We start from the raw sequence: 26,431 nt of genomic DNA, 5'->3' as shown, positions 1-26,431 counted from the left end.
CCTCTTCAGCTTCCTTTAACGCATGGTGCTAGGCAGCTGTGCATTCATCAACTGCCAGGCCTTGATTCAACACTTCTGGGCTTGGAGGACTCTAAGATGGTCCCTCCCTAGGGGACAGGCATGGTGGCTCACGTCTGTAATCCCAGCACTTTGGGAGTCTGAGGTGGGAAGATCACCCGAGCCCAGGAGTTCAAGACCAGCCTGGGCAACAGAGCAAGACCCTGTCTCTACAACAATTTTAAAAATTAGCTGGGTGTGGTGGTGCATGTGTCTGTAGTCCTAGCTACTCAGGAGGCTGAGGTGGGAGGATTGCTTGAGCCCAGGAGGTTGAGGCTGCAGTAAGCTGAGATCACACCACGGCACTCCAGCCTGGGCAACAGACCCTGTCTCAAAAAAAACAAAAACAAAAACAAAAAATAATAATAAAAAAAGATGATCCCCAGTGATTTTTACCTATTTTTATTTTTACTTTTATCTCCTGCTATTATGCCTTGTGTCATCCCCTCCCCTTGAATTCGGGAGGATCTGTGACTTGTTTCTAACCAGCAAAGGTGACAGGAAGTCGCTTCTGGGATGATGTTTGGTAAGACTGTAACTTCCTTCTTGCTGGTAGGCTCTGTCCCTGACTGGCTTGCTGCAGCCAGCCGCTATGCTGTAAGCGGCCCCACGGAGAGGCCCGTTTGGCCAGGAACTGAGGGTGGTCTACAGCCAATACTAGCAAGACAACCTACAAGGAACTGAATGCTGCTGTGATACGATGAAGATTAAAAAAATATATTTATTCTTCATCTCTGATTCCTGGCTCAGAGCTTCTAAAATGCTTATAATTTCCTGCATGATGGGATGATAGGAGCATCTGTTGTTATAAAAGTTGGTCATAGTCCTTGGTTCCTGGCGTAAGAGCTTTTAAGACCCTTGGAATCTCTGGAGTGATGAATGTCTTTTGTGTGCTGATGAGATGACTGGTGGTTGGGGTTCCCTAGATAGCTTCAGGGTGGGGGCTGGTTGCCAGAAAGACTGAGGCAAGATGAGAAGGTTGGAACTTTCAGCCCTATCCCCCAGAGCTCTGGGGAAGAAAGGAGGGCTGGAGATTGAGTTTATCACCAATGGCCAATGATTTGATCAATCATGCCTACATAATGGGACCTCCATAAACACCCTAAACAACAGGTTTGGAGATCTGGGTTGGTGAACACATTTAGGTGCTGCCAGGGAGGTACACTGAGAGGGCACGGAGGCTCTGCACCCTCCCACGACACACCCTGCCCTATGCAACTCTTCCATTTGGCTGTCGCCGAGTTGTATTCTTTATAATAAACCAGTAATAGTAAGTAAAGTGCCTTCCCAAGTGCTATGAGTCTTTTTTTTAAAAAAATAAAAAATAGAAGTTTTTACTGAGTTCTTTAAATTCTACTCCATGTTTTTCTTCTTCTTGGAAAAGTTTTTAAATCAACCACTCATAATTTGACCAAACTTTTAAAAAACTGATATTTTGTAAATGTCTCACAGACACATGGGACAGAACCCTGCTTTTTGTAGAGGACCTTAATCTGAATAAAGTCATGAGTTTTTCAGTAAATCTCCACTGAGTTTTCTGGTAATGTTACAAAAACAGGCCCATCACTGTCCATTGGAAATGGGTTAAATAGATATTCTTTCAGTTTATCCATGATTTCATTCATCTTGTCGCCTGGAATTAACATCACAGTTCGCAAGGGTGTCATCCGTACGTCATCAAAAGACCATTTGCCTTCCAGACAAGTGTCGCTCTCCTCCTGCACTGAGTAGTTGAACTTCAGAATTGCCTTCTCATAGAAAAGTTCTTCCTCTGCATTTGCAAACATGAACGCAGCTTTCTTTTTGTTGCTAGGTTTCTTTTTTGGAATTATTTTTTCCTGCTTCCACAAATGTCTTACTAATCAGAAGGTAAAAGTAGCACTTCCCACATGGTTTATTGGTTCTGTGTGCCTTTGCCAGTTCTTTCTGAAGCTGATGGTACATGGGCAGAGCGATCTGTGGAGGGATATTAATGAATCTTTCACTTAGGAGAAGGCCCACAGGCTTGGTGGTGTCATTTAAAAACTTGTCCAGCTGTTCAACCATGCTCTTTTCACAGTTTTTCTCACAGAAGCTTAGAATCAACTCTTGAATTTGTTCAGCACACTGGGTACCCTTTCTTTCAGTTAAATTTAAAAGGCTTATGAAACCAAAAACCTCATCTTCATCCACATCATATTCGCTGTCTTCTGAAACATCCCTTTGCTTAATCACACTCACAATATGGTTCTGTTGAATTAAGAGATCTGTTAGTTCTGCAGTGTTCACAGGATCCTTTAGAAAAAGCTGCTGCAGTAATTTCTTAATTCCATCATAATCATTATCTGATAGGGAGTAAGCTTCAAATTCAATATTCACTTTCTCGTCAGTGACGTCATCCTCTTCATCCTCTTCCTCGTCACTGTCGTCATTGTCTTCATCCTCATCCTCGACTTCATCTTCCTCTTTGTCATCACACTGGACTAGGGGGTCTGGTGACTGCAGAACCCCACTTTCCACGGCCCGCCACTTAGACCTGGATGCCATGTTACTGCTCACCTCTGTGAGTCTTTCTAGCAAATTATAGAGAGGTGGTCATGGGAACTCCTGATTTATAGCTTGTTGGTGAGAAGTACAGGAAGCCCAGGACTTGCAATTGGTGCCTGAATGGAAGCAGTCTTGCCAGACCGAGCCCTTAACCTGTGGGGACAGATGTTAACTCCCAGTAGTTAGTGTCAGACTTGAATTGAATCACTGGACACCTAGTTGGGATCTGGAGAGTTGGAGAACTGGTTATTGTGGTATGGAAAAAAAACCCCTACACATTTGGTGAGAGAGATGTTGCACTATAAAAGACTTCAGCCCTGCCAACAACCACATGAGCTTGGAAGTGAATTCTTCTCCAGTTGGTCCTTCAGATGAGACCTTGACCTTGGCTGACATGTCAATTGCAGCTTTGCATAGGACTCAGGTAAACCATGCCCAGACTCCAGACCCACAGAAACTGTGAGATAATAAACGTTTTTAATTTATTTATTTTTATTTTTTTGAGATAGAGTTTCACTTTGTTGCCCAGGCTAGAGTGCCATGGCATAATCTCAGCTCACTGCAACCTCTACCTTTTGGGTTCAAGCGATTCTCATGCCTCAGCCTCCTGAGTAGCTGGGATTACAGGCGTGTATCACCACGCCTGGTTAATTTTTTGTATTTTAGTAGAGATGGGGTTTCATCATGTTGGCCAGGCTGGTCTCGAACTCCTGACTTCAAGTGATCCACCCGCCTCAGCCTCCCAAAGTGCTGGGATTACAAGTGTGAGTCACTGTGCCTGGCCTAAATGTGTTTTAAAAGCACTAAATTGCCTGGGCACGGTGGCTGATGCCTGTAATCCCAGCACTTTGGGAGGCCAAGGCAGGCCGATCACAGGGTCTGGAGATCAAGACCATCCTGGCTAACATGGTGAAACCTCGTCTCTACTAAAAATCAAAAAAAAAAAAAAAAAAAAAAAAATTAGCCAGGCGTGGTGGCAGGTGCCTGTAGTCCCAGCTACTTGGGAGGCTGAGGCATGAGAATCGCTTAAACCCAGGAGGTAGAGGTTGCAGTGAGCTGAGATTGTGCCACTGCACTCTAGCCTGGACGACAAAGCAAGACTCTGTCTCAAAAACAAACAAGCAAAAAAACGCACTAAGTTAATGGTAATATTGTTATTCAGCAACAGAGAACTCATACATTTGAGAGTGCGTTCGAGCAAAACCACAGTGGGCTGGCAGAGCTCTAAACTCCTCACACCAGCCGATGTGGCATCATGGGGATACTGTTAGTGAAGTGGTTTTACTAAACAACAACAGCAGCTTATGATTATTGAATGCTTGCCATGTTCCTTGCTCTATGCCAAGCCCTTTACATGTTTTATTTCATTTAGTCTTTGACATAACCCTATAAACAACAACTATTACCCCACTTGTCACCTGGGAGGGCGAAGGGTTTTTGATTTTGAGATGACCTCCTCATCAGCAAGGGATTTGGCCAACTCCCCTTTGGCCTGTCTAAAGACAAACACATTTCATCACTGCAAATGCTAGCTTTTTTTGTTTAATAAACATTTTATCCTGAAAAACATTTAGAGTTACAGAAAAGTTGTAAAGATAGTACAGAGAGTCCTTGTATACCTTTCACTCCATTTCTCTTAATGTGAGCATCTTGCATTACCATGGCACATTTCTCAAAACTAAGACATCACCGTCAGTACATTACTCTTAACTAAACTATAGATTATTCAGGTTTCACCCATTTTTCAATGAATGCCCTTTTGCCATTCCAGGATTCAATCCAGGATCCCACATTGCATTTAGTAAGCATGGATTTTTTCTTCCCCAGACCCAAGCCAGTCTGGTCTCACACGACGAGTGTGTAGCCCTCTGTTGCTATGCGTTGACCCTAATCCTCGCAAAAGAACAACTCTGGCATCACTGAATTAAGGGCGCGTTTGCTTTTTTCCTGAGCAAGAAAAGAATGTCCCATATTGGCTAAGAACACCTTGGTCTGAACCATTTGGGAGGTTGACTGATGTCAACCCTCAAATAATTTTGCTCTGGTACCCACATTTTTGAAATTTCTGAAACAGGGGGAGGAGATGTCAGGTCATCACTCAGCACACACTGTCTCACAGTTCCAGAGGCTGGAAGTCCAAGGTCCAGGTGTCAGCAGGGTCGGTTCCTTCTGAGGACTGTGAGGGAGAATCTTCCAGGCTCTCTCCTACAGACAGAAGGAGGGGCCCCTGGAGGTCATCTAGCTCCTCTTGTCCCCTCTTCCCACCAAACGTTGACTGAGCATCTCAGCATCTCTGTTGTCAGTTATAGGACTCCTCTAGTCACAAAAGATAAAAGGCATCCCAGCTGATCTAGAGGAAAAATAAAGGGAGACTTTTTAAGGGACTCAGTTCACATCAAAGTCCAAGTGAGGCAGAACCTTCCAGGCTCTGATGGTTTCCTGGCAATCTTTGGCATTTCCTGGATTGTAGAAGCATCACCCCCATCTCTGTATTTTCACATTGCATTCTCCACATGTGCATGTCTCTGTGCCCAAAATCTCCCCGATTTATAAGGACACCAGTCACATTGGATTAGCCACCCTATTCCAGGATGACCTCATCTTAACTAAGTACATCTACAACAACCTTATTCCTAGATTAGGAAATTCTGAGGTGCTGAGGGTTAAGACTTCAACAGATGAATTTGGGTGGGATGGGGGAAACACTATGGAACACATAATACTATCTGTGATTTCTCCCTGTGTCTTGGGCTTCCCATAGTGGGTGGCTGGACCCCTAGAGGGAGCACCCCAGGGCGGGTGTTCTGAGAAAGACAGCGGGGACTGCAAGGATTCTGACCTCCCCTCCGAAATCACACAGCATCCCTTCTGCTGCGTTCTGTTGGTTAAAAGTGAGTCATGGAGCCTGTGCAGGTCCAGGGGAGGGGCCCCACAATGGTGTGAATTTTGGGAGTTTGCTGGGAGCTGGCTTTCGAACCAGCTACCCCAGGTTCATGGCAGGCTAACATCCTGAATCCCAGATTAAAGCATGTTCTGTTCCCTGATTTTTGTCCCTCTGGGTAGCTCCCAGGGGTAGTTGCTCAATAAATTGTTGTGGCCTGGAATTTTATCGTGACGGGATCTGTTCCATCAGCAGGAAAGTGCCAGCTCCCACCACTTCTCTAGTGCACTCCCTGCCTCTTTTCCTTGGGAACCCAAGCCTGGCAGGGGCCAAGTCCTAGTACCGGAAGGACCCAAAGCTGGAACACAATGGGCTGCTTTTTCCTGCCCACACACCTGGGCCTGGCACTCAGGGGGAAAAGTGCCCCAGGCAGGCGGGCTTGCCAGACTTAGAAAGAAGGAGACCGAACTTGAAATGTTTTCTAAATCCTCCAAATGGAGCTTCTGCAGCACCGGTACCAGCTTCCCCCATCCCTACCCCGGGAGAGAGGAAAAACAGGGAGAGGAAGAGAAGGAGTAGGTTTTCAGTCTGTTTATATTTCAGGCTATTTTGGAACCCCCTGAAGGCACTCATACACAGGGGCACATTTAAATGCACCAGGAAGTGCTCCCGGAATGGAAACTGGAGTCGGCGGAACTCTGGGGCACTGCACTGCCCGCTCTGTTCTGCTGTCCCTCAAACAACCAGCAATTCAGGCCCTTCAATGCTCAACTCAAAGCCTCTCTCAAGGGAAGGGCTTCTGGAGGTCATCTAGCTCCTTCCATACCCCCTTCCCACCAAACATTCACTGAGCACCTCAGCATCTTCATGGTCAGTCACAGGACTCTTTGGGTCACAGGGAATAGTGGAAAGGTACTCAAGCTGATCTAGATGAACACCAAAGGGGGATTTTTTGAGGGGCTCAGTTTACATCAAAGTCCAAGGAGAGTTTGGCTTCAGGTATGGTTGAATCCAGCTGTTCCAACCACGTCATCAAGGGTGGGTCTCTGAACATCCCTCAGCTCTGCTCCCTCCATAGTAGCCTCATTCTCAGTATTATAAGGAGGCAAGGTGCCCGCCAGCAGCCCCAAACCTTTGTCAAGTCCCTCAGAAGACCTTGGGATGTGAGTTCCCATTGGCCAGGCTTAGTCACATGCACTGCTATCCTTACCACCTGGGAGTGGAGTCAACTCCACCTGAAGCTCAGAGGTCCCTCTTCCACCAAACCCTTATACCCAGACACCAGGCAGCAAAAAAAAAAAAAAAAAAAAAAGTAGTACCCATGCTGTCTGCTTATATCCCTCTAGTGATGTAGGACTCATCAGCCTAGGGGCATCCCTGTCCTCTGATAACTTTATTCAGATTTCAATATTTCATACCATACTTCAGTGCAATTTATTTGTTTGCCTACATCCCTTATTGTACTCCTTTGTTTCTGTATCTTCAGCACAAGGCCCCCACAGAACAGGTGCTCAATAAATGTTTATCAAATGAAGGATTAATATGTTCCATTACTAAGCACATACGATGTGCCAGGTGTTTGATGCATATTATCTCATTTGATCCTCGTGACCACTGTCTTAGCTAAAGAGCACTGTCCTGTTTTTGTATGTGAAGAAACAGGTTCAGACAGGTTAAGAAGTCAGCTTACCAAGGTCATCCAAGAAGAAGACAGTGGAGCCAGGATTCGAGCCCAGGTCCTTCTGACTTTAACCCGATATGGATGTGGGAAAAGCCAGGAAAGAAGGGCAGAGGACAAGAAAGAAGAAGAAGAGCAGATACAGTAGGGGAGGAAAAGAGGACAGAGGAAGGGGAGTGGGAGGAAGCTGTGAATGTTAAAATTTCTTCCTCTGATGGTTATAATTATTATTATTTAAAGACACAGTCTTGTTATATTTCCGAGGTTGGACTAGAACTCTTGCTCAAACTGCTGAAGTTTGAGTGGTCCTTCTGCCTTCTGCCAGAGCTACTGAGCTGGGAACACAGGTGTGCGCCACTGTGCCCAGCTGGATGGTTGTTCTTTCTTTATTTTTTCTTTTGAGATGGAGTCTTACTCTGCTCACCCAGACTGGAGTGCACTGGCCTGATCTTGGCTCACTGCCACCTCCACCTCCCAGGTTCAAGTGATTCTCCTGCCTCAGCCTCACCAGTAGCTGGGATTACGGGTGCACGTCACCACACCCGGCTAACTTTTATTTTATTTTATTTTTTAAGTAGAGATTCCATTTTACCATGTTGGCCAGGCTGGTCTCAAACTCCTGGTCTCAGGTAATCCACTTGCCTTGGCCCCCCAGAGTGCTGGGATTATAAGTGTGAGTCACTGTGCCCGTTATTCTTAATTTGCTTTTCGGTCACTAACTCCTTAAGGAATCTGATCCAAGTTAGTACCTTTTGGCGTGGCAATGCACCAAAGTACCACACAATGAGAATATTAAATCGAAGTAAATGTCATCCATATACTGACATAGTACATTAAGAGTATTAAGTTCAGTAAATGAAGAAAAAAGATGATATTTTATTTGGGGTACAGTTCAAAAATAATTTCAGCTTGGGAATTTTGTGGTGGGGTAAACTACTTATCAGTACTGTTTTTGTTTAGCAAGCCTCAAATCATTTTGTGAAACACTTGCAGAGAATTTAAAAAAAAGACTCAAATATCTGGGTCACCAGAGTCCCTCATTTTAATAAGTGACTTTCTGTTATGCTTGATAATGGCATTAATAGAATAAGAAGGGAGAAACAGAAGACCAAAACTGGTGACCAAGGATTACACCTGGCAGGTCTACAGTGTCCCCAAATCATGTCATCATCATTGGATTTGCTTTTTGAATTCAGAATAGGTGTTGGGTTGGAGGGTGGCTCTTTGTCTTCATTGCTGTGATGTTTGGAATATAGAAAAACTATGGAAAATAGGATGGAGGTCAACAGCCTCCTAATACTAAAACCGGGCAGAGATACAACAGGAAAAGAAAATTTCAGGCCGATATCTGTGATGAACATCAATGCAAAAATCCTCACCAAAATACTGGCAAATCGAATCCTGCAGCACATCAAAAAGCTCATCCACCATGATCAAGTAGGTTTTATCCCTGGGATGCAAGGTTGGTTCAATATATGCAAATCAATAAATGTGATTCCTCACATAAACAGAGCTAAAGACAAAACCACATGATAATCTCAATGGATACAGAAAAGGCTTTCGATCAAATTCAACATCCATTCATGTTAAAAACGCTCAATAAACCAGGTATTAAAGAAACATACCTTGAAAGAATAAGAGCCATATATGACAATTCAACAGCCAACATCATAATGAATGGGCAAAAGCTGGAAACATTCCCCTTGAAAACTGGCACAAGACAAAGATGCCCTCTCTCACCACTTCTATTCAACATGTTATTGGAAGTCCTGGCCAGGACAATCAGGCGAGAGAAAGAAAGGGCACCAACACCACTGAAAGAAATAAATAGGAAGGGAGAAAATCAAACTACCCTTGTGTTTGCAGATGACATGATCCTATAGCTTGGATAATCCCACAGTCTCAGTCCAAAAGCTTCTTAAGGTGATAAACAACTTCAGGAAAGCAGCAGGATACAAAATCAATGTGCAAAAATCACTAGCATTCCTATACAGCAACAACAGTCAAGCAGAGAGCCAAATCAGGAATGCAATCCCATTCAAAATTGCCACAAAAAGAATAAAATACCTAGGAATACAGCTAACTAGGGAGGTGAAAGATCTCAACAAGGAGGACTACAAAACTCTGTTCAAAGAAATCAGAGATGACACAAACAAATGCAAAAACATTCCATGCTTATGGATAGAGAGAAACAATATAGTAAAAATGACCTGCCTAAAGCAATTTATAGATTCAATGCTATTCCTATTAAACTACCATTGAGATTCTTCACAGAACTAGAAAAACCTATTTTAAAATTCATATGGAACCAAAAAAGAGTCTGAATAGCCAAGACAATCCTAAACAAAAAGAACAAAGCTGGAGGCATTATGCTACTCTGCTTCAAACTATACTACAGGGCTACAGTAATCAAAACAGAATGGCACTGGTACAAAAACAGACTGAAAGACCAAAGGAACAGAACAGAGATCCCAGAAGTAAGACTGAACACCTACAACTATCTGATCTTTGACAAAGCTGACAAAAACAAGCAATGGGAAAAAGAATAAATGGTGCTGGGATAACTGGCTAGCCATATGCAAAAGATTAAAACTGGACCCCTTTTTAAACACAATATACAAAAATTAACTCAAGATGGATTAAAGACTTAAATGTAAAACCCAAAACTATAAAAACCCTGGAAGACAACCTACGCAATACCACATAGGCACAGGCAAAGATTTCATGACAAAGATGTCAAAAGCAATTGCAACAAAAGCAAAATCTGACAAATGGTATCTAATTAAACTAAAGAACCTCTGCACAGCAAAAGAAACTATTAGCAGAGTAAACAGACAACCCACAGAATGGGAGAAAATTTTTGCAAATTATGCATCTGACGAAGGTCTAATGTTCAGCATCTATAAGGAAGTTGAACACATTTACAAGAAAAAAAAACAACCCCATTAAAAAGTGGGCAAAGGACATGAACAAACCCTTTCAAAAGAAGCTATACATGTGGCCAACAATTATATGAAAAAAAGCTCAATACCACTGATCATTAGAGAAATGTGAATCAAAACCACAGTGAGATACCATCTCAGACCAGGCCAGATGGCTATTATTAAAAAGTCAAAAAAAAATAATAATAACAGATGCTGGCAAGGTTGTGGAGAAAAAGGTGCGCTTATACACTGTTGGTGGGAATGTGAATTAGTTCAACCATTGTGGAAGACAGTGTGGCAATTCCTCAAAGAACTAAAGACAAAAATACCATTCAACTCAGCAATCTCATTACCAGTTATATGCCCAAAGGAATATATGCTCTTCTATTATAAGGACACATACACATGTATGTTAATTGCAGGACTATCCATGATAGCAAAGACATGGAATCAACCTGAATGTCCATCAATAGTAGACTGGATAAAGAAAATATGGCACATATACACCACAGAATGCCATGCAAACATAAAAAGGAGCTAGATCATGCCCTTTGTAGGGACATGGATTTTGCTGGAGGCCATTATCCTTAGCAAACTAACACAGGAAAAAAAAAACAAATACTGCATGTTCTAACTTATAAGTGGGAGCTAAATGATGAGAACACATGGACACAAAGAGAGGAACAACAGACACTGAGGCCTATTGGAGGGTGGATGGTGGGAGGAGGGAGAGGATCAGGAAAAATAACTAATGGGTACAAAACTTAATTCCTGGGTGATTCCATAATTTATATAATAAACTTCCAAGAAACAAGTTTACCTATGTAACAAACCTGCACACGTACCTCTGAACTTAAAATAAAAGTTTTTTTTTTTCTTTTTTTAAAAAAGAAAATAGAGTGGAGGCTCCAGATGACAGGTGAATAGTCAGGGGTCTTTCTGTGCATAGTTTCAGGGCTTTTGAACATTCCCTAAGTCCCATAAGCATATAAGCATGTGAAAAAATTGCCCAAGATGAGAAGAACCACCCCAAAGCATGAGAGAGTACTCAACACTCACACAGAGTATGCAACAGAGCCTATTCTCATCTGGCAATTGAAAAACCTCAAAACTCATGGGGCACTGGGGAGAGTACTCAAAAGAGTCTTGCTTCAACAGTGGAAATAATTATCCCTTTACAAAATGCAGCTCTCGTCACTCCTAACAAATCTAAGAAGCAAGACAAAATCGAACTATTTTCCAGCAATTTAATTGTGTCCCAGAACAAAGATCAAACATTTTTATAAAAATACAAAAATAGGCAGCACCCAATAAGGTCAAATTCACAATGTCTGGCATTTGATAAAAAATATCCAAGCATTTAAAGAAACAGGAAAATGCAACTCCAAAAGGAGGAGAAAAGTCAATCAAAACCAACCCAGAACTGACACAGAGGTTCGAATTAGCAGACAAAAAGCATTCAAAAAATTATTATAACTGTATTCTATTTGTTAAAGAAAAATGAGAGGAAAGATTGAACAGGTTAAGTGGAGTCAGAGAAGATATCAAAAGGACCCAAATAAAAAATCTGTTAAAATGACAACATCTGAGATGAAAAATAAACTGGATGGGAATAATAGCTGACTAGACATTGTAGAAGAAAGGATCAGTGGACTTGAAGATATATAAATAAAAATTATCCAAAATGAACCACAAAAAGTCAGGTGAGGTGGCTCATGCCTGTAATCCCAGCACTTGAGAGGCCAAGGTGGGTGGATCACTTGAAGCCAGGAGTTCAAGGCTAGTCTGGCCAATATGGTAAAACCCTGTCTCTACTAAAAATACAAAAATTAGCTGGGCATGGTCATACCTGCCTATGGTCCCAGCTACTTGGGAGGCTGAGGCATGAGAATTGCTTGAACCCAGGAGGCAGAGGTTTCAGTGAACCAAGATCATGCCTCTGCACTCTGGCCTGGGCGACAGAGTGAGACCCTGTCTCAAACAAAACAAAACAAAACAAAACAAACAAAAGCCAAAATGAACCACAGAGAAAAAAGATATTCAATTTTAAAAAATTGAACAAAGCATCATTGATCTGTGGGACAACTTCAAGCAGCCTAATACATAGGTAAATAGAGTTCCTAAAGGAGAGGAGAGAAAGGGGGTAAGGGAAAGCAACAAATCATTGGAAAGAAAAATACTCCAAGAAAAAATTATTGTATTTTTTAAAATTTGAGCCAAGACTTCCACTGAACTCCAAACATAGAAGCATGAGGAAAACTATACCAAGTTACACCGTAATCAGATTGCTCAAAACCAATGGGAAAGAGAAAAATCTTAAAAACAGCCGGAGGACAAAAAGACACAACGTACAAAGGAACGAAGATAAAGATGACAGCAGATTTCCAATTGGAAACAATGCAAGTGAGAAGACAGTGGAGCAATGTCTTTAAAGTATTAGAAAAATAAAAAAATATTGAACTGGAATTCTACACCCAGAAAAATATCTTTTAAAAGAGAAGGTAAAATGAACACTTTTTCAAGGCCAGGTGCAGTGGCTCTTGCCTATAATCTCAGCATTTTGGGAGGCCGAGGTTTGCAGATTGCTTAAATCCAGGAGTTCAAGACCAGCCTGGGCAAAACAGCGAAACCCTGTCTCTATAAAAAAATTAGCCAGGCACATTGGCTTGCACCTGTGGTCCCAGCTACTCAGGAGGCTGAGATGGGAGGATTGCTTGAGCCTGGGAGGTTGAGGCTGCAGTGAGCAATGACTGTACCACTGCACTCCAGCCTGGGCAACAGCCTAAGACCACGTCTCAAAATTTATATATTATAAAGACTTTTTCAGACATACAAAAGCCAAAATAATTCACTACCAGCAGATTCACACAGTAAGAAGTGTTCAAAGAAGTTCTTCAGGCAGAATAAAAAAATGATATTGTGTGGGATATGAAATTACACAGAAGAATGAAGAGCACCAGACATGATCACTCTAAAGATTAAAAATACAAACTTTTTTCTTATTTAAATCTCTTTAAAAGATAACTGACTACTTATACCTGTTAGAATGACTGTTAATGAAAAAGGTGAAAGAGAACAATTGTTGGTGAAGATGTAGAGAAAATGGAAACTTGTATGGAATTGGTAGCTATGTAAACTAGTATAGCCATTATGGAAAATGGCATGGACGTTCTTCAAAAAACTAAAAATAAAACTACCACATGATCCAGCAATTCCACTTCTGAGAACATATCCAAAGGGATTGAAGTCACTGAAGAGACATCTCCATTCCCATGTTCATTGCAGCATTATTCACAATTCATTATTGCAGATGAGCTATGGAATAAATACAAGTGTCCATCAGTGAATGAATGATAAAAAAAAGTGGTATATAAACATAATGGAATACTATCAAGCCTTTAAAAAGAGGAAAATGCTGTCATTTGCAACAACATGAAGGAGCCTGGAAGGCCTTATGCTAAGTGAAATAAGCCAAGTACAGAAATACTACATGATATCACTTATATGTGGAATCTAAAATAACTGAACTCATAGAATCAGAGAGGTCAATGGTGGTTACCAAGGACTGGCGTGGGAGGGCAGGAAATGGGGAGATATTGGTCAAAAGGTACATTTTCATTAGACTAGAGGAATAAGTTTTGGAGAACTGTGGTACAGCATGGACTATAGTTAATAATCATGCATTGCATGTTTGAAAATTGCCAAGAGACTAGATTGTAAATGACCTCACCACAAAAATAAGTATGTGAGGCGATGAATATATTAGCTTGAATTAATCATTTCACTATATATATATACACATATATATATGTTTAAAAAATCATACTGTACCCTATAAACACATACAATTAATATTTGTTAATTTTTTAAAAATCTAAGAGATATCTGACTAAACAAAATCAATAACAAGATAATGAGGAATTCATAGCATAGATAGAGGTAAAATGTATGAAAATAGCACAAATGCTGAGAGAGGAGAAATGAAAGAATACTGTTTTAGGGTTCTTATACTATTTGTGAAATGGTATAATATTCCTTGAAGGTCGGATGATAAGTTAAATATGCATACTGTAGACCTTAAAGCAATGACCAAGATAGCAAAACAGTTGTAGCTAATAAGCAAATAAAGAAAAGAAAACGAAATTAATTAATCTAAAAAGAGGGGGAAAATAGAGGAGAAAGGGAACAAAGAACGAATGGGACAATTAGAAAACAAACACTAAGATGCTAGATTTGAACCTAACTATGTCAATAATAGCATTAAATATAAGTGATCTGAACATCTCCATTAAAAGATAGAACTGTTAGGTTGGATGAAAAAGTAAGACCCAACTATATGCTGCCTATAAGAAACCAACTTTAAATATGGGGACACAAATAGGTTAAAAGTAAAATTATAGAAAAATAAATATCATCTTAACACTAATAAAAAGAACGCTGCAATGACTATATTAATGTCATACAAAGTATATTTCAAAGCAAATAATTTGACAATGGATAAAGAAAGTCATTTCATAATAATAAAGAGGTCAATTCATCAAAAGGACATAGCAATTCTAAGTATATATGCACCTTATAAAGAGGTTAAAGTAGAAGAAACAGAAACTGATAGACTGCCAAGGAGAAACATACAAATCTACAGTTATAATCAGAGATTTCTATACTCCTCTTTCAAGAATTGATAGGACAAGTAGAAAAAAAATCAGTGAGTGTATAGAAAGTCTAAACAGAATTATCAACCAGCTTGATCTAATTGATATTGATAGAACACACCACTCAAAACAGTAAAATACATATTCTTTTCAAGTATACATGAAATGGTTGCAAGATGGACTATATTCTCAATATAGTCTCAATAAATTTAAAGTGATTCAAGTCATAAAAGAATGTTCACTGATTATGATGGAATTAAATTGGAAATCAATAAGAGAAAGATCTCCAGAAAATCCTCCAAATACTTGGAAATGAAATAACACACTTCTAAATAACTCAAGGCTCAAAGAAGAAATCAAAAGGGAAATTAGAAAATATTTTAATGGAATGAAATTAACAACACAACATATCAAAATTTGTGGGATGCTGATAAAGCGGTTCTTAAGTGGAAATTTGCAGCACTAATATGTTACTAGAAAAGGAAAAAACATCCCAAATCCTGGACCTCAACTTCCACCTAAAGAAACTAGAAAAACAGGAGTAGGATAAAACCAAAGGAAGCAGAAGAAAGGAAATAATACAACTCAGAGAGGAAATAAATGAAATAGAAAACAGAAAAACCTGAGAAAAATCAATAAACACAAAAGCTGGTTATTGAGAATATCAATAAAATTGATAAACCTCTAGTCACACTAGTCAAAAAAGAGGGAAGATACAAATTACAATACCAAGAATGAGAGGTGACATTACTACAAATTCTATGGATACTAAAGAGACAATAAAGGAACAAGATGAATAACTTTGGGCTAATAATTCCATGAGTTAAAAAAAATGGACAAATTCCTTGAAAGATGTTAGCTACCAAGGGTCACTCAAAAAGAAATAAATAAGAAATAGACGTAAACCCATATCTATTAAAGAAATTGAATTATAGCTAGAAAACTTCTCTCAAAGCACCTTATAAAGAGGTTAAAGAAGAAGAAACAGAAACTGATAGAATTCCAAGAAGAAATAGACAAATCCACAGCTACAATCAGAGATTTCTATACTCCTCTTTCAAGAATTGATAGGACAAGTGGAAAAAAATCAGTAAGCGTACAGAAAGTCTGAACAGAATTATCAACCAACTTGATCTAATTGATATTGATAGAACACAGCACTCAAAACAGCAAAATACATATTCTTTTCAAGTAACTCTCAAAGGAAACCTCAGGCTTCACTGGTTAATTCTACCAAATATTTAAGAAAGAATAATATTGATTCTGCACAATCTTTTCCAGAAAACCAAAGAGGAGGGAATACTCCCCTACTCATACTATGAAGCCGGCATCAACCTTATACCAAAATCAGAAAATCACATTACAAGAAAAGAACACTACAACTAATATCTCTCATAAACATAGATGTAAAAATTCATAACAAAATGTTATCAAATTGGGTCCAATAACGTATAAAAAGGATAATACATCATAACCAAGTAGGATTTATTCCAGGAATGCAAATTTGGCTTAACATTGAAAATTAATCAATGTAATTCACCCTATTAACAAACTAGGATCAGGAATAAGACAAGGATGTCTGCTCTCACCACCTCTATTCAACACTGTACTGGAAGTCCTCACGAGAGCAATGAGGGAAAGTAAATATATAAATACATAAATAAGAGGCATTCTGATTAGAATGGAAGAAGTAAAGCTGTTGCAGATGAGATAATCTTGTGTGTAGAAAAACTAATTTGCACTGGAATTTGTTACTGAGTTTAGCAAGATTGCAGATTAATATTCAAAATTCAATTCTATTTCTGCATATTAGCAATGAACACTACAGAAACTGAAAATTTTAAAAAGCAACATTCACATCAGCCTCAAAAGACATGAAAACACTGAAACACGGTGCAAACTGAAAAACTATGCAAAACGTGTACACTGAAAGCTATAGAACGTTGCTGAAGTGCGAGAAAACCTACACAAATGGAGAGGTATACTATGTTCATGAGTTAGAAGACTCAATAGTTAAGATGTCAGTTCTCCCCAAATTAACCCATAGAGTCAACATAATCCAACCAAAATCTCAGTCTTTTGTGTAAGACCGATAAGCTGATTCTAACAGTTGCATGAAAAGCAAAGGACCTAGAATAGTCAAAGCAACCCTGAAAAACCATGAAGTGGGAGGACTTAACACTCCCTGATGTCAAAAGTTAGCATAAAGCTGCAGTAATCAACACTGTGTGGCATGGGTATAACAACAGACACATAGATCAATGGAATACAAAAGGAAATCCAGAAATAGATCCACATGTATACAGACAACTGATGTTTGACAAAGATGCAGAGGCAATTCAGTGGAGAAAGAACAGTCTTTTTATGGAATGGTGCTGAAACAATTGAATATCTACTTGCAAAAACAAAGAAAGAAAGAACTCCTATCTATAATTTGTACTATATTTTAAAAAATGAGCTCAAAATGGATCATAGATGTAAATGTAAAACTAAATCTATGAAATTCCTAGAAGAAAACGTTCAAGAAAATCCTTATGACCTTGGGTTAGGCAAATATTTCTTAGATGTAACACCAAAAGCATGGTCCATAAAAGAGGTGGATAAACTGGACTTCATTAAACATTTTTAATAAAAACCACTTATACTGTTCACAAGACAATGTTAAGAGAATGAAAACACAAGCCACATAGTAGGAGGAAATTTTTTCAAATCATATATCTGATAAAGGACTTATGTTCCAGAATACATAAGAACTCTCAAAAACACAAATAAGAGAGCACCCAACTTAATTTTTTAAATGAGCAGGATTTGAAGTCATTTAACCAAGTCACATATTCGGATGGTAAATAATCATGTGAAAAGATGTTTGATAGAAAATATGTCGGGGGTGGCTGGGGGAAGTGAGAGCATCAGGAAGAATAGCTAATGGATGCTGGGCTTAACACCTAGGTGATGGGATGATCCGTGCAGCAAACCACCATGGCACATGTTTACCTATGTAACAAACCTGCCCATCCTGCACATGTAGCCCAGAACTTAAAATAAAAGTTGAAGAAAAAAAAAAAAAGAAAGAAAACATGTCAGTCTCGGCAACATAGTGAGACCTCTTCTCTACAAAATATAAAACAATTAGCAGGCTGTGGTGGCATACACCAGTAGTCCCAGCTACTTGGGAGGCTGGGACAAGAGGATTGCTCGAGCCTGGGAGGTCCAGGCTGCAGTGAACCATGGTGGTGCCACTGCACTCCCACCTGGGTAACAGAGCGGGACCCTGTCTCAAAAAAAAAAAAAAAAAAAAAAAGTAAAACATGTCATTAGAAAAATGTAAATTAAAGCATAAGGAGATATCTATCACTACACATCTCTTAGAATGGCTGGTATCTGAAAGACTGATCATAGCAGGTGTTGGTGCTGAGTGTGGAGAATGACTGGGTCTCTTATATGCTGCTGGTGGGAGTGGAAGCTGGTACAAACATTTTGGAAAACAGTTTGGCAACTTCTAACAAAGTTAAACATGCATGTACCATATAACCCATGAGCAAAAAAAAAGCACGTGACCCATCTATTCATACAAAGACTTGTTCACAAATACTCATAGCAGACTTATTTGTAATAGCCTCAAACTGGAACCAAACAAATGTCCCTCAGCTGGTGATGAATGAGCAAATTATGGTATGTTCATGCAGTGGAGCAATAAAAAGGAACACACTCTAACATATGAGACTGCGTAGATGCATAGCAATATAATTAGGTGGAGTGAAAAAGCCATCAGTAAATACTGTATGATTACTTTTATATGAAATTCTAGAAAATGCAAACTGATCTTTAGTAACAGAAAGTAGAACAGTGGTTGCCTGGAGAACAGGGTGAGTTGGAGGAAGGAAAAATTACACAGAGGCTCTTTTGCTTGTAGTGTTGGTTTCACAGGTGCATCCACATGTCAAAATGCATCTAACTGTACAAGCTTATTGTAGTTCAGTAAAGCTGTTTTTATTTTTATCTTAAAAAAAAATTTTTTTTTGAGATGAAGTTTCACTGTGTCACCCAGGCTGGAGTGCAGTGCCGCGATCTCTGCTCACTGCAACCTCCACCTTCCAGTTTCAAGTGATTCTCCTGCCTCAGCCTCCCAAGTAGCTGGGATTACAAGCGCACACCACCATGCCCAGCTACTTTTTGTGTTTTCAGTGGAGACAGGGGTTTCACCATGTTGGCCGGGCTGTTCTCGAACTCCTGACGTCACATGATCCGCCTGCCTTGGCCTTCCAAAGTGCTGGGATTACAGGTGTGAGCCACTGCACCCGGCCTTTTAAAAAATGTTTTTGTAGAGACAGAGTCACTGTTGCTCAGGCTGGTCTCAAACTCCTGACCTCAAGTGATCCTCCCTCCTCAGCCTCCCAGAGTTCTAGGACTACAGGCATGAGCGGCCACACCCTGCCAAAGCCGTTTGTAAAAGCCACGTACACTTATTGGCTACTTACTATTCACAGACTATTACTTATTATTAATAAAACCTTTTTTGGAACCACAGACATACATTCATTTGTTCACTCAAAAGCATTTTTTGAGCACCTACTGTGTGTCAGATACTGTAATAAGATCTGAGAATACTTCAATCAACAAAATACACATGACATTTTTGACCTCTTAGAATTCACATTCTTGGGAGGGAAAAGTGGAGAGTGGGGAGACAAATGCTAGTAAATAAATACCTGTCCTGGCACAGTGGCTCACGCCTGTAATCCCAGCACTTTGGAAGGGCGAGGTGGGCGGATCACTTGAGGTCAGGAGTTCAAGACCAGACCGGTCAACATGGTGAAACCCAATCTCTACTAAAAATACAAAAATTAGCGGGGTGTGGTGGTATGCACCTGTAATCCCAGCTACTTGGAAGGCTGAGGCAGGAGAGTCGCTGGAACCAGGGAGGCAGTGGTTGCAGTGAGCCGAGATAGCACCACTGCACTCCAGCCTGGGCAACAGAGCGAGACTCCGTCTCAAAAAAAATAATAAAAAGATAAATAAACATCTAATATATCAGACAATGATAGGTAATATGATGGGAAAGAAAAAGCAGTGTTAGGGGGTGGGGTGTGGGGTGGGGTGGAGCTGTCATTTTAAGCAGAATGATCAAGGAAGGCCTGAACGATAACATGACATTTGAGCATCAACATAAAGAAGGTGAAGAATCCAGGTGTGGTGGCATCTTGGAGAAGAGACTTCTTGACAGAAGGAAGGACACATGCAAAGGTCCTGAGGTGCGAGTGTGCTTGGAGAACCTAGAAACAGCAAGAAGCCCAGTGTGGCCGGAGCAGAGTGAGGAGGGGGTGAGTGGTAGAAGATGAGGTCAGGGCTGGGGCAGGTCAAGTTCAACCACTGGAAGGATTTGGTCTTTTACAAACGTGCAATGGACCGTGCTCTTAGAAAGAGGGACGGTAAGTCAGTTAGCATTTTCCGTGGATCTACCATGTGCCTTCTGCCTCAGAAGTCAGAAAGTTCAGGAGGCTGCTTTATCCTACTCACCCAGTGGGCTAATACCTGAATGGCCCCCAGCACCATGCCTGGCACACAACTGGCATTACAAAATGTCACCTGTGATTATCAGGTTGTGGGAGGAGATTGAGACAGGCTTTTCTGAGCGAGGCATTTGAGCTAGGCTTGGAAGGGTTACTAGTATATTCTAGAACCTTTATAGTTGAAAATTATGGTATCTAGAGGAAGCCAGAAGGAACAGTAGGCTGTGGGTCTGCTGAAAAGATGGTCTCTGTGTTTCTTGTTAGCCTCCATCTGCAGGGCCTGACACAACATCTACATGTTTGTTGAATGAATACACGACAGAAGGAAGGAGCAAATGAATAAATGTGTCTGGGGCAGAGCCAGATGCAGACCTTCCTTTTATTTCTTTTTTCTTTTTTCTTTTTTTTTTTTTGAGACAAAGTCTTGCTTCATCACCCAGGCTGGAGTGCAGTGGTGTGATCTTGGCTCACCACAGCATCTACCTCCTGGGTTCAAGGCTCACTGCAACCTCTGCCTCCCGGGTTCAAGCGATTCTCATGCCTCAGCCTCCAGAGTAGCTGAGATTATAGGCATGTGCCACCATATCAGCTAATTTTTGTATTTTTATTAGAGATGGAGTTTCACCATGTTGGCTAGGCTGGTCTCGAACTCCTGACTTCATGTGATTCACCTACCTCAGCCTCCCAAAGTGCTGAGATTACAGGCATGAGCCACCGTGCCCGGTCAGACCTTCCTTTTCTATCCAGGAGCTGCCTGGATCCCAGCAAGACTTCAGCTCCTAGAATCAGAGAAACAGGATCCAAATCCCAGCCTCATCCCTTTTCCTGTGAGACTGTGGGGAGGCTACTTGACTGCTTGAAATCTCAGTGTTGTCCTCCGCAAAATGGGAACAATAGTAACATCTACTTCACAAGGTGATCATGAAGATCAAATGTGACAGTGTGGAGTGCCCTGCGTGGTGCTGGGCACATGGCAAGTGCTCAACAGGTATTAAACCCGGCTTTTATTGAGTAGTGCCTGGTAGCAGGCACTGTGCTAGGGACTTTGCATGGATTCACTCTAAATTTCAGCCTTATGAAGTAGGTACCATTATTATCAACCCATCTAACAAATGAGGACCCAGAAGCTCAGAGGGGTTCACCGACTTGCCTGAAGCCACACAGCTCAGAAGTGTGGAAGCTGGGATTTGAACCAGAGTCTGTGCTTGTCCCCGCTGTTCTGTTCTGTTAGGTCTCTCTTACTCTATCTCTTCCTCTCCCAGACTGGGGACTGGGGCTGTGTTCATGAGGCAGCAGAGAGCTGTGCACGGCTCTTGAGGAGGAAATTGGGGAGCCAAACCTTTCCTCCCCTCTTCTGTGGAAGGCTGGAGTCTCATCTGGAAACCGAAGGGGTGCGGGGTGCTTTGTGTACGAGAACTCACCCATGACCCTCCTTCCTCCACACTCTCCCAGCTGAGCTTGCCGTGCCCTTGGGGGAACTGGGGGGAACCTGCCCCCCACAGCCACGCTATCCCTGCGCTGGACAAGAGTAGCTGGGTGTGCTTTTTGAGTTGCTAGGTAGCTGGCCCTTTGGGGTCATTGGCCTCTTCTCCTAGAGGGACTCTTGCTGGCTGTGACCTGCCTGGGCAAGGAGAAGACCAAAGAGGTGCCTGAGGCTGGTCGTCTGGGCGGGGTGCACGGCAGCCGTAATTGCTGGGCACCAAAGTCCAGGCTGGGCCCTTCTTATGAAGACATTTATAGCCAGCCCGCCCGGAGGACCATTCAAGTGGTTTTCTCTCTTTTGTGTCCCTTTAATAAACGAGAAGAAGAGACATCAAATTAAAGCTGATTCTGGACAAACTTGGCTTTGCTGAGAGGCTCTGGGGAGGTCAGGGGAAGGTTATTCTGCTTGTGACCCTGAGGCCTGGATGTTTGACCACATGCTTTGAAAATGTAGATTTGGATGTCAGGGCCAGTAGGGCCTTTGAAGTCACCCAAGCCAACTCTCAGCCTTGTGCAGGGATCCCCTGAGCAGTCTCTGGTTGCAGCCTTCCAGGGATGGGGAACACACTACTTTTCTTTTCTTTTCTTTTCTTTTCTTTTCTTTTCTTCTCTCTCTCTCTCTTTCTTTCTTTCTTTCTTTCTTTCTTTCTTTCTTTCTTTCTTTCTTTCTTTCTTTCTTTCTCTCTCTCTCTCTCTCTCTCTTTCTTTCTTTCTTTCTTTCTTTCTTTCTTTCTTTCTTTCTTTCTTTCTTTCTTTCTTTCTTTCTTTCTTTCTTCTTTTCTTTTTCTCTTTCTCTTTCTCTCTCTCTTTCTTTCGAGACAGAATCTCACTTTGTTGCCCAGGCTGGAGTGCAGTGGTGCCATCTCAGCTCACTGCAACCTCCATCTCCCAGATTCAAGCAATTTTCTTGCCTCAGCCTCCCGAGTAGCTGGGACTACAGGTGCCTGCCACCATGCCTGGTTAGTGTTTGTATTTTTAGTAGAGATAGGGTTTCACCATATTGGCCAGGCTGGTCTCGAACTCCTGACCTCAGATGATCTTGCCCACCTTGGGCTCCCAAAGTGCTGGGATTACAGGCGTGAGCCACCTTGCCCGGCTGGGGAACTCACTACCTTTCAAAGCAACCATGATGTTAATAGGCAGCTCTCCATAGTCTCTCTTCTTGGGGGGCTTTGGAAACAGGTGAACTTTGGAAACTTTGGAAACAGGTGAAACAGGTAAAATCCCAGCTCAGATATCCTGAGCAACGGCTGTCACCCCTGTGAGTTTCAGCTTCCTCCTCTGTCAGGAATCCTTCATTCATGCATTCATGTATTCCACAGATATTTTGTCTTCGGCTGGGCTTCCCTGGAAGCAGACTGGAGACAAGGATTCGCGTGAAGTAGTTTGGAAGGGAAGCTCCGGAAGGACCTTGGGGATGAGAAGATTGAGACGGGGAAGGTGTTGTGAATTGAATCATGTGTTCCCCACACAAAGAGTCCTAACTTCTGACACCTGGGAATGCGACCCTGTACTTGAAAATAGGGTCTTGCAGATGTGATCAAGTTGAGGTCATATTAGGTTAGCGTAGGCCCTGATCCAGTGACCGGTGTCCTTATCAAATGAAGGGAATTGGGGCTCATTGCCATACAGGGAGGGTAGGGAGACATGTGAAGGCATAGGGACACACATGGGGGACACCATGTGATGATGGAGGGAGACGGCAAGATGCTGACATGAGCCAAGGAGCGGAATTGCCAGCAAACACCGGAAGTTGAGAGGTGTGGAACAGATTCTCCCTCTGCGCCCCCAAGAAGGAACCAAGCCTGCTAGCATCTTGACTTCAGACTTCTACCCTCCTGAACTATGAGAGAGTCCATTTCTGTTGCTTTAAGCTACCTTGTTTGTGGAAGTTTGCTACGGCAGCCCTAGGACACTAGAAGAGAAGGGGAGAGAGTCAACATAGGACAGTGTGCATGTATAGCAGATTCCAATGTGGGAAACTGAGGCCCAGTCCCTCGGGGTTGCTCAAGGAGACGGGGGGATCATGCCTCGGAGTTACCCCAGCTCAGGCTGGGGTCTTTTCCACCAGCTTCCGTCTGTTCTTGCCTGAAGGGTTCTCCTGGGGAGCACCCACCCCTGAAACTTCTGGTCTGAGTAATGTGTGGACAAGGCAGGCTTTAGGCTGCCAGAAAAGCCCCCGGGTGAGAACTGCAGGTGCTGCCAGTTGGGAATGTTGGGAGTCAGGAAGGGGGTGCTGAGGGGGTGTGGGTGGACCAGCAACAGTGTCCATCGGGTCTTTACTGAGGGCCTACAGCGTGGCGCAGGTGCCTTCTAAATACATGCGGTGCAGCTCCCCACCTGATACTCAGAGAGGGAGGCAAATGGTGACCTAGCAAGCCCCAAGGCAGCGGACAATGCCCAACAGAGCAGGCAGGGAACACACAGCGGTAGGTGGTTGGCCAAGGTCCCTGGAGGACACAGGGATGGCATTCATTCCTCCCGGATGGTCAGAACAGGCTTCTCTGAGGAAGTAGCCTCTGGGAGTGAGACCTGCACAGTAAGAAAATCAAAAATTCAGACATCTGGTGGAAGAGCGTTCCAGGCCAGGGAACAGTCAGTGCGGAGGCGCTGAGGGGATGGAGGGCCACCGTGAAGATGGAATGAGCAAGAGGACCCGGCGTGGGCCTGCTGCGGAGGAGGCTGGCAGGAACTGACTTCACTCCTCCCTTGTCAAGCTTCTGTCCCTGGCGCTGCTCTCCAGCCAACCAGTCACTCCACTTCCTAGTCCGAGGGAAGCCCTGTGAGGCCCCGGGCACAGGAGTCAGAGTGAGAAGGACTTGGACTCCCCCGTCCCCGCCCCTCACAAGCCTTTGACCTTGGACCAGGCGTTAGTGCTGAACCTCACTTTCTCACGCTGTAAGATGGCCATCATAACTGCATGCACTTCTTGAGACTGGTGTGAAACTTAAAGGCTGCCTTTTCCTTGGAGGTCCCTAAAGGGAGTGGGGGTCGAGAAAGGGAGGTGCAAATCCTTCTGTCCTTGGATTTCCACTGTTCACTCCTGTGGAAGGCTGGACAGTGGTCAACAAATGCTTTCTGGGGTGAAGGAGAGTCATTGGTGTTCAATTAATTGGAATAACACTAATACATCTTTACACATCTTTAATATACCAGTTTATAAAACACACAAACTGGGAATGAACAAGACCCCTGAAGAGAAAAAAATGAATGAGAAGGTGGGGGCTGGGCTGCCTCCCACCCCCGCCACCACCAGCCTTCTGTATGCATTTGCCCTTTAGATCCTCACAGCAAGAACGGGGGCTGAGGTTAGATTGTTTTTAATTTCAATTTTTTGGTTACAAAATTAGTACGTGCTTATTGGTTTAAAATTTTTCAGGCCAGGAGCTGTGGCTCATGCCTGTAATCCCAGCACTTTGGAAGGCCGAGGCAGGCAGATCATGAGGTCAGGAGATCGAGACCAGCCTGGCCAAGATGGTGAAACCCTGTCTCTACTAAAGATAACAAAAATTAGCCAAGTGTGGTGGTGTGTGCCTGTAATCCCAGCTACTTGGGAGGCTGAGGCAGAAGAATCGCTTGAACCCGGGAGGCGGAGGTTGCCTGAGCCAAGATCACATCACTGCACTCCAGCCTGAATGACAGAGCAAGACTCCGTCACAGAAAAACAAAAAAGCAAAAAAAACAATTCAAAGAGTGTATAGAGTAGGAAATGAAAATCATCCACCTCTCCCGCTCCATGACCCTTCTACACCTGTTTGGGGCGTTTCCTTCCAAGGTTTTGCATGTATAGCGAACATATAAATAAAAGGGTTTGCTTTTGTTTTTGTTTTTAACAAACATGGGAACATATTTGCCCTTTTAACTTATACCCTGGATGTCTTCCCTTATCAATGATCACAAGGTAGATATGATAGCCTCATGTTATTGACTAAAATGGCTGGGAGAGGTCAAGGCTTTTGCTCAAGGTCTCACACAGGTGAGTGGCAGAGCTGGGCCTGTGATCCGGGTCTGTCTGAGTCTGGAGCAGAAGGCCTCTGTGCTGTACGGAAACGCCGTCATCCGTCATCAGTCATTCTTAGCATCTCAGCGCCACCTGGTTAAGAGGAACTTATTTCTGGAGGTAGACAGCTGAGAGAGGCAGGAGATAGGAGGGAAATGGTGATTGAAGGGCTGGGAACATTGTTCCAGGACTAGGGGCAGAGCCAGGGAAGGCACAGCCCCCTGCAGGTCTGGGCAGGGAGTGCAAAGGGGCCAGGAGGAAGGGGGCTGGGTGCTGGGACCTCTTAAGTGGTCCCTGTTGTCTCTGCCAAGCTCCCATCAGGCATACTCACCTTCTTTTTTTGAGACAGGGTCTCACCTGTCACCCAGGCTGGAGTGCAGTGGTGCAATCATAGCTCACTTCAGCCTTGAACTCCTGGGCTCACACTATCCTCTGGCCTCGGCCTCCCAAAGTACTGAGGTAGATTGCAGGTATGAGCCACCATCCCTGGCCACTCACCTTCTTGATACCGTCTTTGCCTCTTGTCTGTCTGAGCCAGCCTGAAGTTCTGAGCCCCCTCCAGTGGGGCTGGCCGGCCTGCAGCCTCTCTCCCATCCTGTCCATGGCTCAGCCCCTATGTGAGCAAAGTAGTCAGTGTTTCCTGCCTCCCACCCCGTATAGGCTCAGAGGCATTAGTCTGGCCTCTCTCTAAGGGATGCTCGGATCCCCTGAAGCACCCAGC

The 26,431-nt window shown here is 42.8% G+C and overlaps 1 pseudogene; it reads right to left on the bottom strand.

Moving 5' to 3' along the window:
* Positions 1-1,544: 1,544 nt before the first annotated feature.
* Positions 1,545-2,583, bottom strand: LOC103225416 (BRCA2 and CDKN1A-interacting protein pseudogene; annotated as a pseudogene).
* Positions 2,584-26,431: the final 23,848 nt, after the last annotated feature.

Source organism: Chlorocebus sabaeus, chromosome 20 (genome assembly GCF_047675955.1).
Source record: "Chlorocebus sabaeus isolate Y175 chromosome 20, mChlSab1.0.hap1, whole genome shotgun sequence".
NCBI lineage: Eukaryota > Metazoa > Chordata > Mammalia > Primates > Cercopithecidae > Chlorocebus > Chlorocebus sabaeus.
Note: the sequence above shows the minus strand (reverse complement) of the source record. Positions and strands in the feature narration are given on the sequence as shown.